Below are 19,627 nucleotides of genomic sequence, written 5' to 3'. Positions count from 1 at the left end.
AAAAACAGGTGAAAAATTGGCGTTAAAATCCAATTCCACATCTAGTTCTGGCGTTCAAATGCTAGAAAAAGGTAGGAATCTGGCGTTAAATGCCCAATCCATATCCAGTTCTGGCATTCAAATGCCTGTGAGGGATCAGACACCTGCAAGTGCTGATACTAACTCCCTCAAGAAGGCTTCTCAACCTGCCTCTGTAGGAAACAAACCTACAGCAACTAAGGTTGAAGAATATAAAGCCAAAATACCTTATCCTCAGAAACTCCGCCAAGCGGAACAGGATAAACAATTTGCTCGCTTTGCAGACTATCTCATGACTCTTGAAATAAAGATTCCGTTTGCAGAGGCACTTGAGCAAATACCCTCTTATGCTAAGTTCATGAAAGAGATCTTAAGTCATAAGAAGGATTGGAGAGAAATAGAAAAAGTTTTTCTCACTGAAGAGTGCAGTGCAGTCATCCTAACAACCTTACCAAAGAAGCTTAAGGATCCCGGAAGCTTTATGATACCATGCACACTAGAGGGTACTTGTACCAAGATAGCTCTATGCAACCTTGGGGCAAGTATCAATCTAATCCATGCATCTACTATCAGAAAGCTTAGCTTGGCTGAAGAGGTCAAACCAACCCGGATAAGTCTTTAACTTGCTGATGGCACCATTAAATATCCATCTGGCATAATTGAGGACATGATTGTCAAGGTTGGGCCATTTGCCTTTCCCACTGACTTTGTAGTGCTGGAGATGGAGGAGCACAAAAGTGCAACTCTCATTCTAGGAAGATCCTTCCTAGCAACTGGACGAACCCTCATTGATGTCCAAAAAGGGGAGGTGACCTTAAGAGTCAATGAGGACGAGTTCAAGCTGAATGCTATTGAGGCAATGAAGCATCTAGACATATTAAAAGACTGCATGCGTGTTGATATTATTGACTCCTTGGTAGAGGAGATCAACATGGCTAAGAGTCTCGAATTAGAGCTAGAAGATATCTTTAAAGATGTCCAGCCTGATCTGGAAGAATCAGAGGAAATAAAAGAGCCTCTGAAATTTTCTCAAGAAGAGGAGAAACCTCCTAAACCCGAGCTCAAACCACTACCATCATCCCTGAAATACGCATTTCTGGGAGAAGGTGACACTTTTCCAGTGATCATAAGCTCTGCTTTAAATCCACAGGAAGAGAAAGTACTACTTCAAGTGCTAAGGACACACAAGACAGCTCTTGGGTGGTCCATACGTGATCTTAAGGGCATTAGCCCAGCAAGATGCATGCACAAGATCCTATTGGAGGACAATGCTAAGCCAGTGGTTCAACCACAGAGGCAACTAAATCCAGCCATGAAGGAGGTAGTGCAGAAAGAGGTCACCAAGTTACTGGAGGCTGGGATTATTTATCCCATCTCTGATAGCCCCTAGGTGAGCCCTGTCCAAGTTGTCCCCAAGAAGGGAGGCATGACAGTGGTTCATAATGAAAAAAATAAACTGGTTCCTACAAGAACAGTTATAGGGTGGCGTATGTCTATTGATTATAGAAGGCTCAATACAGCCACCAAGAAGGATCACTTTCCTTTACCATTCATAGACCAGATGCTAGAAAGACTAGCAGGTCATGAATACTACTGCTTTTTGGATGGTTATTCAGGTTATAACCAAATTGCAGAAGATCCTCAAGACCAAGAGAAAACAGCATTCACATGTCCTTCTGGAGTGTTTGCCTACAGAAGGATGCCTTTTGGTCTGTGCAATGCACCTGCAACCTTTCAGAGATGCATGCTCTCTATCTTCTCTGATATGGTAGAGAAATTTTTGGAAGTCTTCATGGATGACTTTTCAATATTTGGAGATTCATTTAGCTCCTGCCTTGACCATTTAGCACTTGTTCTGAAAAGATGCCAAGAGACTAACCTAGTTTTAAACTGGGAAAAATGTCACTTTATGGTGACTGAAGGAATTGTCCTTGGGCATAAAATTTCAAACAAGGGAATAGAGGTGGATCAAGCTAAAGTGGAAGTAATTGAAAAATTACCACCACCTACCAATGTTAAGGCAATCAGAAGCTTTCTGGGGCATGCAGGATTCTATAGGAGGTTTATAAAGGATTTTTCAAATATTACAAAACCTCTGAGCAATCTGCTAGCTGCTGACACGCCATTTGTGTTTGACACAGAGTGTCTGCAGTCGTTTGAAACTCTAAAAGCTAAGCTGGTCACAACACCAGTTATTTCTGCACCAGACTGGACATTACCATTTGAACTAATGTGTGATGCCAGTGACCATGCCATTGGTGCAATACTGGGACAGAGGCATAACAAGCTTCTGCATGTCATTTATTATGCTAGCCGTGTTTTAAATGATGCCCAGAAAAATTACACAACCACAGAAAAAGAATTGCTTGCAGTGGTTTATGCCATTGACAAGTTTAGATCATACTTAGTAGGATCAAAAGTGATTGTGTACACTGACCATGCTGCTCTTAAATATCTACTCACAATGCAGGATTCAAAACCCAGGCTCATAAGATGGGTGTTGCTTCTGCAAGAGTTTGATATAGAAATAAGAGACAGAAAAGGGACAGAGAACCAAGTGGCTGATCATCTGTCCCGGATAGAGCCAGTAGAAGGGACGTCCTTTTCCTCTATTGAGATCTCTGAAACCTTTCCGGATGAGCAACTGTTTGCCATCCAGGAAACACCATGGTTTGCAGACATTGCAAACTATAAAGCTGCAAGATTCATACCCAAGGAGTACAGCAAGAAACAAAAGAAAAAATTAATTACTGATGCAAAGTACTACCTATGGGATGAACCATATCTCTTTAAGAGATGTGCAGACGGAATAATCCGTAGGTGTGTACCTAGAGAAGAAGCACAGAAGATCCTATGGCATTGTCATGGATCACAATATAGAGGACATTTCGGAGGTGAGTGAACAGCCACAAAAGTCCTCCAATGTGGCTTCTACTGGCCCACTCTCTATAAAGACTCCCGAGAGTTTGTGCTTAACTGTGACAGCTACCAGAGAGCTGGTAATCTGCCTCACAGTTACGCCATGCCTCAGCAAGGGATCTTAGAGATTGAGTTGTTTGACGTTTGGGGTATTGACTTCATGGGACCTTTCCCACCATCATACTCAAACACTTATATTCTGGTGGCAGTCGACTATGTATCCAAATGGGTAGAGGTCATCGCAACACCCACCAATGATACTAAGACAGTGCTGAAGTTCCTCCAGAAGCATATCTTCAGCAGGTTTGGTGTCCCTAGAGCACTAATCAGTGATGGGGGCACCCACTTCTGCAACAAACAGCTTTACTCTGCTATGGTCCGATATGAAATTAGCCACAAGGTGGTAACTCCGTATCATCCATAGACAAATGGACAAGCTGAAGTCTCTAATAGAGAAATAAAAAGAATCCTGGAATGGATTGTAAGTACCTGTAGAAAGGATTGGACAAGAAGCTTGGATGACGCTCTGTGGGCATACAGAACAACATTCAAGACTCCTATAGGGACCTCTCCATACCAGCTTGTGTATGGTAAGGCCTGTCATCTGCCAGTGGCACTGGAGCATAAGGCCTACTGGGCAACCAGATTCCTAAACTTTGATGCTAAATTAGCTGGAGAAAAAAGATTGCTCCAGCTGAATGAGCTAGAGGAATTCAGACTCACTGCTTTCGAAAATGCCAAGCTTTACAAAGAGAAAGAAAAAAGGTGGCATGACAGAAACCTGTCATCTAGAGTCTTTGAACCAGGACATAAGGTTCTGCTATTTAACTCTAGGCTCAGGCTATTCCCCGGGAAACTGAAATCCCGGTGGAGGGACCATATGTGATTACAAGTGTATCACCATATGGCTATGTCGAGCTTCAAGACATTGATTCTAATAATGGACAGAGAATCAAGCAATATCTTGAAGGCAATGTTGAGCAAGAGTGCCCAAAGCTGAGGCTAGATTAAAACTCAGCAAGGTCCAACTAAAGACAATAAAGAAGCGCTTGCTGGGAGGTAACCCAGCCATTAGCAAAGCCTATTTTGATTTAAATAATAATTATACGAGTTTAATATAAATAATCTTCAAGGTAAAGAATCAATTGCATAAGTTCACAGGGTTACAGAAGGATTCAGAGTACAAAACAGGGAGAAGGAGCTCACTGGCAAGAAAACGCCAGTAAGAGGTATATTTGGGCATTAAACGCCCAAAAGAAGCATCTACTGGGTGTTTAATGCCAGTAATGATACCTTTCTGGGCATTTAACGCCACACTTACAGCATCCTGGGCGTTCAGAAAAACACCTAGTGACAAAGGATTCTGGCATTTAACGCCAGCCAGAAGCAACAGCTGGGCGTTAAACGCCCAAAAGAGGCTACAAAGGGGCGTTAAACGCCCAAAACATGCAGGAGTTGGGCGTTTAACGCCAGGATTGTGGAGAGAAGGAAGTTTTGTTTTCCAAATCTATTTTTTTAAATCTTCATAATTTCATCCACAATTTCTTGTATAAACATGTTACAAAATCTCATCTTTCAATTTCAAATTCAAAAAAATCTTTATCCTAAAAATATTTCTTCATTTTTCTTAAACCCCTCTTAAAATCTTTTTCAGAATCCATATATCTCTTAATTCCGTTTAAAATCTTTTTCAAAAACTCATCTATCTTTCTAAATTCTTTTCAAATCTTTTCAAACTATTATATTATCTTTTCGAAATTTAATCTATCTTTTTCAAATCCCCCTATTATCTTTTCAAATTTAAAATTTCATCTTTTGCATATCATAATTATCTTTTTACAAATCATATCTTTTTCAAAATTTTCAAACCCACCCCCTCCTTTATAAATCCAAACTCGGCCTCCCCTCTCCTCCACAATTTGAACTTGCCTATTCTTCTATTCTTCTCCTTTCTTTTCTTTTGCTTGAGGACAAGCAAACCTCTAAGTTTGGTGTGTTGTATTTTACATGATCACTAAGCTAAGACTCATTGAGATCATGGCTCCTAGAGGAAAACAAACCACTTAAAGAGGAAAGAAAGAGAATATTCCAAAACCATATTGGAATCAGGAGAAATTCTTAACAAAAGAACATTCAGACCATTACTACAGAATAATGGGTCTAAGATCAGTGATCCCGGAAGTTAAATTCAATCTGAAAGAAGACGAACATCCGGAGATCCAATAGCAAATTCAAAACAGGGGCTGGGAAATCCTAGCTAATCCTGAGATAAAGGTGGGAAGAAACATGGTTCAGGAATTCTACGCAAATATGTGACAAACAGATAGGCAGAGAAGGGCCGGAATCGCCTTTTACACCTTTAAAACTATGGTCAGAGGGAAAGCTATTTACTTCCACATTGACAAAATAAGAGAGATCTTCAAGCTGCAGCAACTACAAGATGATCCGGATTCCTTCAGTAAGAGAATGCTGAGATCAGATAAGCGCTTGGACCAAATTCTGAAGGATATATGCATCCCTGGAACCAAGTGGACAACCAACACAAAGGGTGTCTCAAATCAACTCAAGAGAGGGGATCTCAAACCAGTCGCCAGAGGCTGGCTGGACTTCATTGGGCGTTCCATATTGCCCACCAGTAACTGCTCTGAGGTTACCCTCAAAAGAGCAGTCATGATCCATTGTATTATGCAGGGAAACGAAGTGGAGGTTTGATGAGCGGATAATTTATACGCTTTTTGGCATTGTTTTTAGTATGTTTTTAGTATATTTTAGTTAGTTTTTATTATATTTTTATTAGTTTTTAAATAAAAATCACTCTTCTGGACTTTACTATGAGTTTGTATGTTTTTCTGTGATTTCAGGTATTTTCTGGCTGAAATTGAGGGACCTGAGCAAAAATCTGATTCAGAGGCTGAAAAAGGACTGCAGATGCTATTGGATTCTGACCTCCCTGCACTCGAAGTGGATTTTTTGGAGCTACAGAAGCCCAATTGGCACGCTCTTAATTGAGTTGGAAAGTAGACATCCTGGGCTTTCGAGCAATATATAATAGTCCATACTTTGCCCGAGATTTGATGGCCCAAACAGGCGTTCCAAATCAGCTCAAGAATTCTGGCGTTTAACGCCGGAACTGGCACAAAAGCTGGAGTTAAACGCCCAAACTGGCACAAAAGCTGGTGTTTAACTCCAAGAAAAGTCTCTACACATGAAAGCTTCAATGCTCAGCCCAAGCACACACCAAGTGAGCCCGGAAGAGGATTTCTGCATTAATTACTGATTTCTGTAAACCCTAGGCTACTAGTTCTCTATAAATAGGACCTTTTGCTATTGTATTTAGATATACTATCTATCCTTTACTCAGACTTTAATAGACCTTTTCATGTTTGGGGCTGGCCTCATGGCCATGCCTAGACCTTGTTCTTATGTATTTTCAATGGTGGAGTTTCTACACACCATAGATTAAGGTGTGGAGCTCTGCTGTTCTTCATGAATTAATACAAGTACTATTGTTTTTCTATTCAACTCAAGTCTATTTCTTCTCCAAGATATTCATTCGTTCTTCAACTTGATGAATGTGATGATCCGTGACACTCATCATCATTCTCACCTATGAATGCGTGACTGACAACCACTTCTGTTCTACATGCAAACAAGCTTGAATGCATATCTCTTGGGTTTCTAATCTAAGATTGGAACCTTTGTGGTATAGGCTAGAATTATTGGTAGCCATTCCTGAGATCCGGAAAGTCTAAACCTTGTCTGTGGTATTCCGAGTAGTATCTGGAAAGGGATGACTGTGACGAGCTTCAAACTCGCGATTGTGGGGCGTGTGACAGACGCAAAAGGATCAATGGATCCTATTCCGACATGATCGAGAACCGACAGCAGATTAGCCGATGTTGTGACAGAGCATCAGGACCATTTTCACTGAGAGGACGGGATGTAGCCATTGACAACGGTGATGCCCAACATAAAGCTTGCCATGGAAAGGAGTATGAATGATTGGAAGAAGGCAATAGGAAAGCAGAGGTTCAAGGAGAACAATGCATCTTCATACGCTTATCTGAAATCCACCAATGAATTACATAAGTATCTCTATCTTTATTTTATGTTTATTTTCATCACCTTAAACTCCATAACCATTTGAATCCACCTGACTGAGATTTACAAGATGACCATAGCTTGCTTCAAGCCGACAATCTCCGTGGGATCGACCCTTACTCACGTAAGGTTTATTACTTGGAGGACCCAGTGCACTTGCTAGTTAGTTGTGTGGAATTGTGACAAAGTGTGATTCAAGTTTAAGAGCTCCAAGTCCTTTGGCGCCATTGTTGATGATCACAATTTCGTGCACCAAGTTTTTGGCGCCGTTGCCGGGGAAGGAACGAATGAACGAACAACAATTTCGCATTTGTTTCCGGCAACAACAGTGCCAAGTTTGGTCCAGCAACCGCACCAAGTTTTTGGCGCCGTTGCCGGGGATTGTTCGAATTTGGACAACTGAAGGTTCATCTTGTTGCTTAGATTAGGTATTTTTTTTCAGAATTTTTAGGAATGAATTCTAGAGTTTCAAGGTGATGTTCCCACCATCATAAAAGCTGATTGATTCTCATCAATTTGGCTATTGAATGTAATGTCCTGCTGAAGCTTGGCCAAACATGTCTAATCTTTTTAGACTGAAGCTTTAGACTAACATTACATGATTCTTGGAATTCTTATTAAAAGTTTTGATTCTCTTTATTTTCTTTTCTATATAATTTTCGAAAAAAAATACAAAAAAAATTTTAAAATCATAAAACCAAAAATATTTTATGTTTCTTGTTTGAGTCTATTGTCTAATTTTAAGTTTGGTGTCAATTGCATATCTTTATCCTTCTAAATTTTGAAAATTTATACATATTGTTCTTCATTGATCTTCAAGTTGTTCTTGATGATTTTATTGCTCTGATCTTCAAATTCTCTTATTTTGTATGTTTTGTTGTTTCTTACATGCATTTTTACATTGTTATAGTCCTTAGTATACAAACTTTTAAGTTTGGTGTCTTGCATGCATTGTTTATTTGATCTTAGTTGCATTTTTTATTGATTCCCATCATCAAAAATTCAAAAATATTTTTAAAACTATGTCTTTTGAAGTCAATAATACAGAGAATTGAAGATTCAGAACATTCAGCAGAGGAATCAAACAGAAAAAGCTGGGCGTTCAAAACGCCCAGTGAAGAAGGAAAACTGGCGTTTAAACGCCAGCCAGGGTACCTGGCTGGGCGTTTAACGCCCAAAAAGGTAGAGATTTGGGCGTTAAACGCCAGAATGGGCACCATTCTGGGCGTTTAACGCCAGGATGACACTAGAGGGAAGATTTTGTTTTTAATTCACATTTTTTTCAAGTTTTCATAATTTTTCAAAATCAAATCTTTTTCAAATCATATCTTTTCAATCATATCTCTTTCAAAATCAATTTCTTTCCATTTTATATTTATTTTTACTATTTTCAAAAATCCTTGCTTCAATTAAAGATTTACTTCAAAATTTTCAAGTTGTTACTTGCCTATTAAGAAAGGATCAAATTTTAAATTTTAGAATCATATCTTTTACCTTCTTGTTAGTCAAGTAATCAACTTTAATTTTAAAACTTTCTCTTTTTAAATTGATTTTCAATTATATCTTTTCAATCATATCTTTTCAATCACATCTTTTTCAAAATTAATTTTCAATCATATCTTTTTAATTTCTGATTTCAAAATCTTTTTCAAAAATCACTTGATTTCTTTCTCAATCTTAGTTTTCGAAAACCAATTACCAAATTTTCAAAATCTCTTACTTTAATTTCGAAAATTTCTTCCCCTCTTCTCACATCTTTCTATTTAAGGGACTAAGACTCCTCATCAAGGTGCAATTCGAACTTTGTTCCTCTTGATAAGTTCGAATTCCCTCTTCTCCACCTCCTCCTTCTATTCTTCTTTTCCTCTGACACCTCAAGGAATCTCTATACTGTGACATAGAGGATTCCATACTTTCTTGTTCTCTTCTCTTTCATATGAGCAGGAGCAAAGATAAAAGCGTTCTTGTTAAAGCTGATCCTGAACCTGAAAGGACCTTGAAGAGAAAGCTAAGAGAAACCAAAACACAACTCTCTCTAGAGGGCCTAACAGAGCTCTTCAAAGAAGAAGAAACCATGGCAGCCAAAAACAACAACAATGCCAACAATGCAAGGAAGGTTCTTGGTGACTTTACTACACCTACTCCTGATTTCTATGGGAGAAGCATCTCTATCCCTGCCATTGGAGCAAACAACTTTGAGCTTAAGCCTCAATTAGTTTCTCTAATGCAACAGAATTCCAAGTTTCATGGACTTCCATTGGAAGATCCTCATCAGTTTTTAGCTGAGTTCTTGCAAATATGTGACACTGTCAAGACCAATGGGGTTGACCCTGAAGTCTACAAACTTATGCTCTTTCCTTTTGCTGTAAGAGACAGAGCTAGAACATGGTTGGATTCACAACCTAAAGAAAGCCTGAACTCCTGGGAAAAGCTAGTCAATGCCTTCTTGGCAAAGTTCTTTCCACCTCAAAAATTGAGTAAGCTTAGAGTGGAAGTCCAAACTTTTAGACAGAAGGATGGTGAGTCCCTCTATGAAGCTTGGGAGAGATACAAGCAATTGATCAGAAGGTGCCATTCTGACATGCTTTCAGAATGGAGCATCATAGGAATCTTCTATGATGGTCTGTCTGAACTATCCATGATGTCATTGGATAGCTCTGCTGGAGGATCTCTTCATCTGAAGAAGACGCCTGCAGAAGCTCAGGAACTCATTGAAATGGTTGCAAATAACCAATTCATGTACACTTTTGAAAGAAATCCTGTGAATAATGGGACAAATCAAAAGAAAGGAGTTCTTGAGATTGATACTCTGAATGCCATATTGGCTCAGAATAAAATATTGACTCAACAAGTCAATATGATTTCTCAGAGTCTGTCTGGAATGCAAGCAGCAACAGGTAGTACTAAGGAAGCTTCCTCTGAAGAAGAAGCTTATGATCCTGAGAACCCAGCAATGGAAGAGGTGAATTACATGGGAGAACCCTATGGAAACACCTATAATCCTTCATGAAGAAATCATCCAAATCTCTCATGGAAGGATCAACAGAGACCTCAACAAGGTTTCAGCAACAACAATGGTGGAAGAAACAGGTCTAGCAATGGCAAGCCTTTTCCATCATCTTCTCAGCAACAGACAGAGAATTCTAAGCAGAGCCCTTCTGACTTAGCAACCATTATCTCTGATCTAATCAAAACCACTCAAAGTTTCATGACTGAAACAAGGTCCTCCATTAGAAATTTAGAGGCACAATTGGGTCAGCTGAGTAAGAAAATTACTGAACTCCCTCCTAGTACTCTCCCAAGCAATACAGAAGAAAATCCAAAAAGAGAGTGCAAGGCCATAACCACATCTCACATGGCCGAACATGGAGAGGAGGAAGAGGCAGTGATTCCCACTAAGGAAGACCTCAATGGATGCCCACTGACCTCCAAGGAGTTCCCTAATGAGGAACCATGGGAATCTGAGGCTCACACTGAGACCATAGAGATTTCATTGAATTTACTTCTGCCATTCATGAGCTCTGATGAGTATTCTTCTTCTGAAGAGGATGAAGATGTTACTGAAGAGCAAGTTGCTAAGTACCTTGGAGCAATCATGAAGCTAAAAGCCAGGTTATTTGGTAATGAGACTTGGGAGGATGAACCTCCATTGCTCATCAAAGAACTAAATGACTTGACTAGGCAGAGATTACCTCTGAAGAGACAGGACCCTGGAAAGTTCTCAATCCCTTGTACCATAGGCACCATGACCTTTGAGAAGGCTCTGTGTGACCTAGGGTCAAGCATAAACCTTATGCCTCTCTCTGTAATGGAGAAGCTAGGGATCATTGAGGTACAAGCTGCAAGAATCTCACTGGAGATGGCAGACAATTCAAAGAAATAGGCTTATGGACTTGTAGAGGATGTCTTGGTAAAGGTTGAAGACCATTACATCCCTGCTGATTTCATAATCCTAGAAAATGGGAAGTGTATGGATGAATCCATCATCCTTGGCAGACCCTTCCTAGCCACAGCAAAGACTGTGATTGATGTTGACAGAGGAGAATTGATCATTCAAGTGAATGAAGACTCCCTTGTGTTTAAAGCTCAAGGATATCCCTCTTTAACCATGGAGAGGAAGCATGAAGAGCTTCTCTCAATACAGAGTCAAACAGAGCCCCCACAGTCAAACTCTAAGTTTGGTGTTGGGAGGCCACAACCAAACTCTAAGTTTGGTGTTGAACCCCCACATTCAAACTCTAGGTTTGGTGTTGGGAGGTTCCAACATTGCTCTGAACATCTGTGAGGCTCCATGAGAGCCAACTGTCAAGCTATTGACATTAAAGAAGCGCTTGTTGGGAGGCAACCCAATCGTTACTATTCTATGATAATTTTCTATTTTCTATTGTTATTTTATGTTTTTTGTAGGTTGATGATCATGTGAAGTCACAAAAATAATTGAAAAAGCAAAAACAAAGTGAAAAATAGAATGAAAAATAGAACACCCTGGAGGAGATAGTTACTGGCGTTTAAACGCCAGTAAAGGTAGCAGAATGGGCGTTAAACACCCAGTCTGGCACCATTCTGGACGTTTAACGCCAGAAAAGGGCACCAGACTGGCGTTTAATGCCAGGAATGGGCAAGAAGCTGGCGTTAAACGCCAGAAATGGGCAGCAGCCTGGCGTTTAACGCCAGGATTGGCAGAAAGAGGCATTTTGCACGCCACTTGGTGCAGGGATGAGATATCCTTGACACCTCAGGATCTGTGGACCCCACAAGATCCCCACCTACCCCACTACTCTCTCTCTTCTTCACCCATTCACCAATCACCTCAATACCTCTTCCCCAAAAATCCCTCACCTATCAAATCCCACCATTCTCTTCACTACTCACATCCATCCTTCATAAAACCCCACGTACCTCACCATCTAAATTCAAACCACTTTCCCTCCCAAACCCACCCATAATGGCCGAACCACACACCCCTCTCACTCCTATATAAACCCATCTTCACTCCTTCATTTTCACACAACGTAAATACCACTTCTCCCCCTTGGCCGAAACACAAAGCCCACTCTATCTCCTCTATTTCTTCTTCTTCTACTCTCTTCTTTCTTCTTTTGCTCGAGGACGAGCAACCTTCTAAGTTTGGTGTGGTAAAAGCTAAAGCTTTTTGTTTTTCCATAACCATTTATGGCACCAAAGGCCAGAGAAAACTCTAGAAAGAGGAAAGGGAAGGCAAAAGCTTCCACCTCCGAGTCATGGGAGATGGAGAGATTCCTCTCAAGGGTGCATCAAGACCACTTCTATGAAGTTGTAGCCAAGAAGAAGGTGATCCCCGAGGTCCCTTTTAAGCTCAAAAAGGGCAAATATCCGGAGATCCGACATGAGATCCGAAGAAGAGGTTGGGAAGTTCTCACCAACCCCATTCAACAAATCGGAATCTTAATGGTTCAAGAGTTCTATGCCAATGCATGGATCACCAAGAACCATGATCAAAGTGTGAACCCGGACCCCATGAATTGGCTTACAATAGTTTGGGGGAATTACTTAGATTTTAGTCCGGAAAATGTAAGGTTGGCATTCAACTTGCCTATGGTGCAAGGAGATGCACACCCATACACTAGAAGGGTCAACTTTGATCAAAGGTTAGACCAGGTCCTCATGGACATATGTGAAGAGGGCGCTCAATGGAAGAGAGATTCAAGAGGGAAGCCAGTTCAACTAAGAAGGCATGACCTCAAGCCCGTGGCTAGGGGATGGTTGGAGTTCATCCAACGCTCAATCATTCCTACTAGCAACCGGTCCGAAGCTACTATAGACCGGGCTATCATGATACATAGCATCATGATTGGAGAGGAAGTAGAAGTTCATGAGGTTATATCCCAAGAACTCTACAAGGTGGCCGACAAGTCCTCTCCTTTGGCAAGGTTAGCCTTCCCTCATCTCATTTGTCACCTTTGCAATTCGGTTGGAATTGACATAGAGGGAGACATTCTCATTGATGAGGACAAACCCATCACTAAGAAAAGGATGGAGAAAACAAGAGAACCTCATCAAGAGCATGAGGAAATTTCTCATCATGAAATCCCTGAGATGCCTTAAGGGATGCATCTTACTCCACAAAACTATTGGGAGCAAATCAACACCTTCCTAGGAGAATTAAGTTCCAACATGGGACAACTAAGGGTGGAGCACCAAGATCATTCCATCCTCCTCCATGAAATTAGGGAAGATCAAAGAACCATGAGAGAGGAGCAAAAAAGGCAAGGAAGAGACATTGAGGAGCTCAAGCACTCCATAAGATCTTCAAGAGGAAGAACAAGCCGCCATCACTAAGGTGGACCCGTTCTTTGATTTCCTTGTTCCTTATTTTCTGTTTTTCGAATTTTCATGCTTATGTTTATCTATGTTTGTGTCATGATCATTAGTGTCTTAGTGTCTATGCCTTAAAGCTATGAAAATGAATCCATCACCTTTCTTAAATGAAAAATGTTTTTAATTAAAAAAGAAAAAAAAAGTACATGAATTTTGAATTTTAAAACAGTTTAATTATTTTGATGTGGTGGCAATACTATTGTTTTCTGAATGAATGCTTGAACAGTGCATATTTTTTAATTTGATTGTTTATGAATGTTAAAATTGTTGGCTCTTGAAAGAATGAAAGGAAAAGGAGAAATGTTATCTGATGATCTGAAAAATCATAAAATTGATTCTTGAAGCAAGAAAAAGCAGTGAAAAGCTTGCAAAAAAAAAAAGAAAAAAAGAAAAAAAAAAGAGGCGAAAAAAAAGAAAAAAACAAGAGAAAAGAAAAAGAAAGAAAAAGAAAAGCAAGCAGAAAAAGCCAATACCCCTTTAAACCAAAAGACAAGGGTGATAAAAAGGATCTAAGGCTTTGAGAATCAGTGGATAGGAGGGCCCACAGGAATAAAATCTTGGCCTAAGCGGCTAAACCAAGCTGTCCCTAACCATGTGCTTGTGGCGTGAAGGTGTCAAGTGAAAACTTGAGACTGAGCGGTTAAAGTCGAGGTCCAATGCAAAAAAAAAAAGTGTGTGCTTAAGAACCCTGGACACCTCTAATTGGGGACTCTAGCAAAGCTGAGTCACAATCTGAAAAGGTTCACCCAGTTATGTGTCTGTGGCATTTATGTATCCGGTGGTAATACTGGAATACAAAGTGCTTAGGGCCACGGCGAAGACTCATAAAGTAGCTGTGTTCAAGAATCAACATACTTAACTAGGAGAGTCAGTAACACTATATGGATTCTGAGTTCCTATAGATGCCAATCATTCTGAACTTCAAGGGATAAAGTGAGATGCCAAAACTGTTCAGAAGTAAAAAGGCAAAAGCCCCGCTCATCTAATTAATACTGATCTTCATAGATATTTTTGGAATTCACTGTATATTCTCTTCTTTTTATCCTATTTGATTTTCAGTTGTTTGGGGACAAGCAACAATTTAAGTTTGGTGTTGTGATGAGCGGATAATATATACGCTTTTTGGCATTGTTTTTAGTATGTTTTCAGTACATTTTAGTTAGTTTTTATTATATTTTTATTAGTTTTTAAATAAAAATCGTATTTCTAGACTTTACTATGAGTTTGTATGTTTTTCTATAATTTCAGGTATTTTTTGGCTGAAATTGAGGGACCTGAGCAAAAATCTTATTCAGAGGCTGAAAAAGGACTGCAGATGCTGTTGGATTCTGACCTCCCTGCACTCAAAGTGGATTTTCTGGAGCTACAGAAGCCCAATTGGTGCGTTCTCAATTGCGTTGGAAAGTAGACATTCTGGGCTTTCCAGAAATATATAATAGTTCATACTTTGTCTGAGATTTGATGGCCCAAACAGGTGTTCCAAGTCAGCTCAAGAATTCTGGCGTTTAACTCCAAAACTGGCACAAAAGCTGGAGTTAAACGCCCAAACTGGCACAAAAGCTGGCGTTTAACTCCAAGAAAAGTCTTTACACATGAAAGCTTCAATGCTCAGCCCAAGCACACACCAAGTGGGCCCGGAAGAAGATTTCTGCATTAATTACTGATTTCTGTAAACCCTAGGCTACTAGTTCTCTATAAATAGGACCTTTTGCTATTGTATTTGCATATACTATCTATCCTTTACTCAGACTTTGATAGACCTTTTCACGTTTGGGGTTGGCCTCACGGCCATGCCTAGACCTTGTTCTTATGTATTTTCAACGGTGGAGTTTCTAAACACCATAGATTAAGGTGTGGAGCTCTGCTGTTCTTCATGAATTAATACAAGTACTATTGTTTTTCTATTCAACTCAAGTCTATTTCTTCTCCAAGATATTCATTTGTTCTTCAACTTGATGAATGTGATGATCTGTGACACTCATCAGCATTCTCACCTATGAACACGTGACTGACAACCACTTCCGTTCTACATGCAAACAAGCTTGAATGCATATCTCTTGGGTTTCTAATCTAAGATTGGAACCTTTGTGGTATAGGCTAGAATTATTGGCGGCCATTCCTGAGATCCGAAAAGTCTAAACCTTGTTTGTGGTATTCCGAGTAGGATCTGGGAAGGGATGACTGTGACGAGCTTCAAACTCGCGATTGTGGGGCGTGTGACAAACGCAAAAGGATCAATGGATCCAATTCCGACATGATCGAGAACCGACAACTGATTAGCCGATGTTGTGACAGAGCATCAGGACCATTTTTACTGAGAAGACGGGATGTAGCCATTGACAACGGTGATGCCCAACATAAAGCTTGCCATGGAAAGGAGTATGAATGATTGGAAGAAGGCAATAGGAAAGCAGAGGTTCAAGGGGAACAAAGCATCTTCATACGCTTATCTGAAATCCACCAATGAATTACATAAGTATCTCTATCTTTATTTTATGTTTATTTTCATCACCTTAAACTCCATAACCATTTGAATCCGCCTGACTGAGATTTACAAGATGACCATAGCTTGCTTCAAGCCGACAATCTCCGTGAGATCGACCCTTACTCACGTAAGGTTTATTACTTGGATGACCCAGTGCACTTGCTGGTTAGTTGTGCGGAATTGTGACAAAGTGTGATTCACGTTTAAGAGCTCCAAGTCCTTTGGCGCCATTGTCGATGATCAAAATTTTGTGCACCAATGATTGGAAGAAGGCAATAGGAAAGTAGAGGTTCAGGAGGAACAAAGCATCTTCATACGCTTATCTGAAATTCCAACCGAAGAATTACATAAGTATCTCTATCTTTATTTTATGTTTTATTTATCTTTCAATTATCAATTCTCCATCACCATCTGAATTCGCCTGACTGAGATTTACAAGGTGACCATAGCTTGCTTCAAGCCGACAGTCTCCGTGGGATCGACCCTTACTCACGTAAGGTTTATTACTTGGACGACCCAGTGCACTTGCTGGTTAGTTGTGCGGAATTGTGACAAAGTGTGATTCACGTTTGAGAGCTCCAAGTCCTTTGGCGCCATTGTTGATGATCATAATTTCGTGCACCAAGTTTTTGGCGCCGTTGCCGGGGATTGTTCGAGTTTGGACAACTGACGGTTCATCTTGTTGCTTAGATTAGGTACTTTTCTTTTTATTTTTCAGAATTTTTAAGAATGAATTCTAGAGTTTCAAGGTGATGCTCTTATCATCACAAAAGCTGATTGATTCTCATCAATTTAGCTGCTGAATGTAATGTCCTGCTGAAGCTTGGCCAACCATGTCTAATCTTTTTAGACTAAAGCTTTAGACTAACATTGCATGATTCCTGGAATTCTTATTAAAAGTTTTTAATCACTTTATTTTCTTTTCCACTCAATTTTTGAAAAATCACAAAAAAAAATTATAAAATCATAAAAATAAAAAATATTTTATGTTTCTTGTTTGAGTATAGTATCAATTTTTAAGTTTGGTGTCAATTGCATGTCTTTATTCTTCTTGCATTTTTTGAAAACATGCATTATGTTCTTCATTAATCTTCAAGTTGTTCTTGATGATTTCATTGCTCTGATCTTTAAATTCTCTTGTTTTGTGTATTTTGTTGTTTCTCATAAGCATTCTCAATTTGTTAGTGTCTCTTATATGAAAATTTTTAAGTTTTGTGTCCTGCATGCATTGTTTGTTTGATTTGAGTTTCCTAAGATTAATTATATTTTGATTGTTTCTCATCATTGAAAAATTCAAAAAAAAATTCTCAAAACTATGTCTTTTCAAGTCAATAATACAGAGAATTGAAGATTCAGAACATTCATCAGAGGAATTAAACAGAAAAAGCTGGACGTTCAAAACGCCCAGTGAAGAAGGAAAATTGGCGTTTAAATGCCAGCCAGGGTACCTGGCTGGGCGTTTAACGCCCAAAAAGGTAGCATTTTGGGCATTAAACGCCAGAATGGATGCCATTCTGGGTGTTTAACGCCAGGATGACACTAGAGCGAAGATTTTGTTTTTAATTCAAATCTTTTTCAAATTTTCATAATTTTTCAAAATCAAATCTTTTTCAAATCATATCTTTTCAATCATATCTCTTCAAAATCAATTTCTTTCCATTTTTTTATATAATTTTTGAAAATCCTTGCTATAATTAATGATTTACTTCAAAATTTTTAAGTTGTTACTTGCTTATTAAGAAAGGATCAAATTTTAAATTTTAAGAATCATATCTTTTAATTTCTTGTTAGTCAAGTAATCAACTTTAATTTTAAAACTTTCTTTTTTTTAAATTGATTTTCAATCATATCTTCTCAATCATATCTTTTCAATCACATCTTTCTCAAAATTAACTCTCAATCATATCTTCTTGATTTCTAATTTCAAAATCTTTTTCAAAAATCACTTAATTTCTTTCCCAATCTTAATTTTTGAAAATCTGAATCAAATTTTCAAATTTCTTTTTATTATTTCAAAATATTTTTAATTTATTTTCGAAAATTCTTCCCCTCTTCTCACATCCTTCTATTTAAGGGACTAACACTCCCCCTCAAGGTGCAATTCGAACTCTATCCCTCTTGATAAGTTCGAATTCTCTTCTATCTACCTCCTCCTTCTATTCTTCTTTTCCTCTGACACCTCAAGGAATCTCTATATTGTGACATAGAGGATTCCCTACTTTCTTGTTCTCTTCTCTTTCATATGAGCAGGAACAAAGATAAAGGCATACTTGTTCAAGCTGATCCTGAACCTGAAAGGACCTTGAAGAGAAAGCTAAGAGAAGCTAAAGCACAATTCTCTCTAGAGGGCCTAACAGAGCTTTTCAAGGAAGAACAAACCGTGGCAGCCGAAAACAACAATGCCAACAATGTAAGGAAGGTGCTTGGTGACTTTACTGCACCTGCTCCCGACTTCTATGGGAGAAGCATCTCAATCCCTGCCATTGGAGCAAACAACTTTGAGCTTAAGCCTCAATTAGTTTCTCTAATGTAACAGAATTGCAAGTTTCATGGACTTCCATTGGAAGATCCTCATCAGTTCTTAGCTGAATTCTTGCAAATCTGTGACACTGTCAAGACCATGGGATTGACCCTGAAGTCTACAAACTTATGCTTTTTCCTTTTGCTGTAAGAGACAGAGCTAGGACATGGTTGGATTCACAACCTAAAGAAAGCCTAAACTCTTGGGAAAAGCTAGTCAATGCCTTCTTGGAAAAGTTCTTTCCACCTCAAAAATTGAGCAAGCTTAGAGTGGAAGTCTAAACCTTCAGACAGAAGGAAGGAGAATCCCTCTATGAAGCATGGGAAAGATACAAGCAATTGATCAGAAGATGTCCTTCTGACATGCTTTCTGAATGGAGCATCATAGGTATTTTCTATGATGGTCTGTCTGAACTATCTAAGATGTCATTGGATAGCTCTGCAGAAGACGCCTGCAGAAGCTCAGGAACTCATTGAAATGGTTGCAAATAACCAATTCATGTACACTTCTGAAAGGAATCCTATGAATAATGGGACAACTCAGAAGAAGGGAGTTCTTGAGATTGATACTCTGAATGCCATATTGGCTCAGAATAAAATATTGACCCAACAAGTCAATATGATTTCTCAAAGTCTGTCTGGAATGCAAGCAACAACACGCAGTACTAAGGAAGCTTCCTCTGAAGAAGAAGCTTATGATCCTGAGAACCCAGCAATGGAAGAGGTGAATTACATGGGAGAACCCTATGGAAACACCTATAATCCTTCATGGAGAAATCATCCAAATCTCTTATGGAAGGATCAACAGAGACCTCAACAAGGTATCAACAACAATAATGGTGGAAGAAACAGGTTTAGCAATAGCAAGCCTTTTCCATCATCTTCTCAGCAACAGACAGAGAATTCTAAGCAAAGCCACTCTGACTTAGCAACGATTATCTCTGATCTAATCAACACCACTTAAAGTTTCATGACTGAAACAAGGTCCTTCATTAGAGAAAATTACTGAACTCCCTCCTAGTACTCTCCCAAGCAATACAGAAGAGAATCCAAAAAGAGAGTGTAAGGCCATAACCACAACCCACACGGCTAAACCTGGAGAGGAGGAAGATGCTGTGATCTCCACTGAGGAAGACCTCAATGGACGTCCACTGGCCTCCATGGAGTTCCCTGATGAGGAACCATGGGAATCTGAGGCTCACACGGAGACCATAGAGATTCCATTGA

General features: G+C 39.3%; 2 non-coding genes across 2 annotated transcripts; both read right to left on the bottom strand.

Moving 5' to 3' along the window:
- Positions 1 to 9,517: 9,517 nt before the first annotated feature.
- LOC112753963 (small nucleolar RNA R71) lies at positions 9,518 to 9,621 on the bottom strand. Its single transcript, XR_003178322.1, has one exon. It is a non-coding gene; the product is annotated as a small nucleolar RNA R71 (small nucleolar RNA).
- A 9,040-nt stretch (positions 9,622 to 18,661) lies between these two features.
- On the bottom strand, positions 18,662 to 18,769 carry LOC112753697 (small nucleolar RNA R71). Its single transcript, XR_003178070.1, has one exon. It is a non-coding gene; the product is annotated as a small nucleolar RNA R71 (small nucleolar RNA).
- Positions 18,770 to 19,627: the final 858 nt, after the last annotated feature.

This window comes from Arachis hypogaea, chromosome 15 (assembly GCF_003086295.3).
Source record: "Arachis hypogaea cultivar Tifrunner chromosome 15, arahy.Tifrunner.gnm2.J5K5, whole genome shotgun sequence".
Taxonomy (NCBI): Eukaryota; Viridiplantae; Streptophyta; class Magnoliopsida; order Fabales; family Fabaceae; genus Arachis; species Arachis hypogaea.
This window is presented reverse-complemented; position numbering and strand designations above follow the sequence as displayed.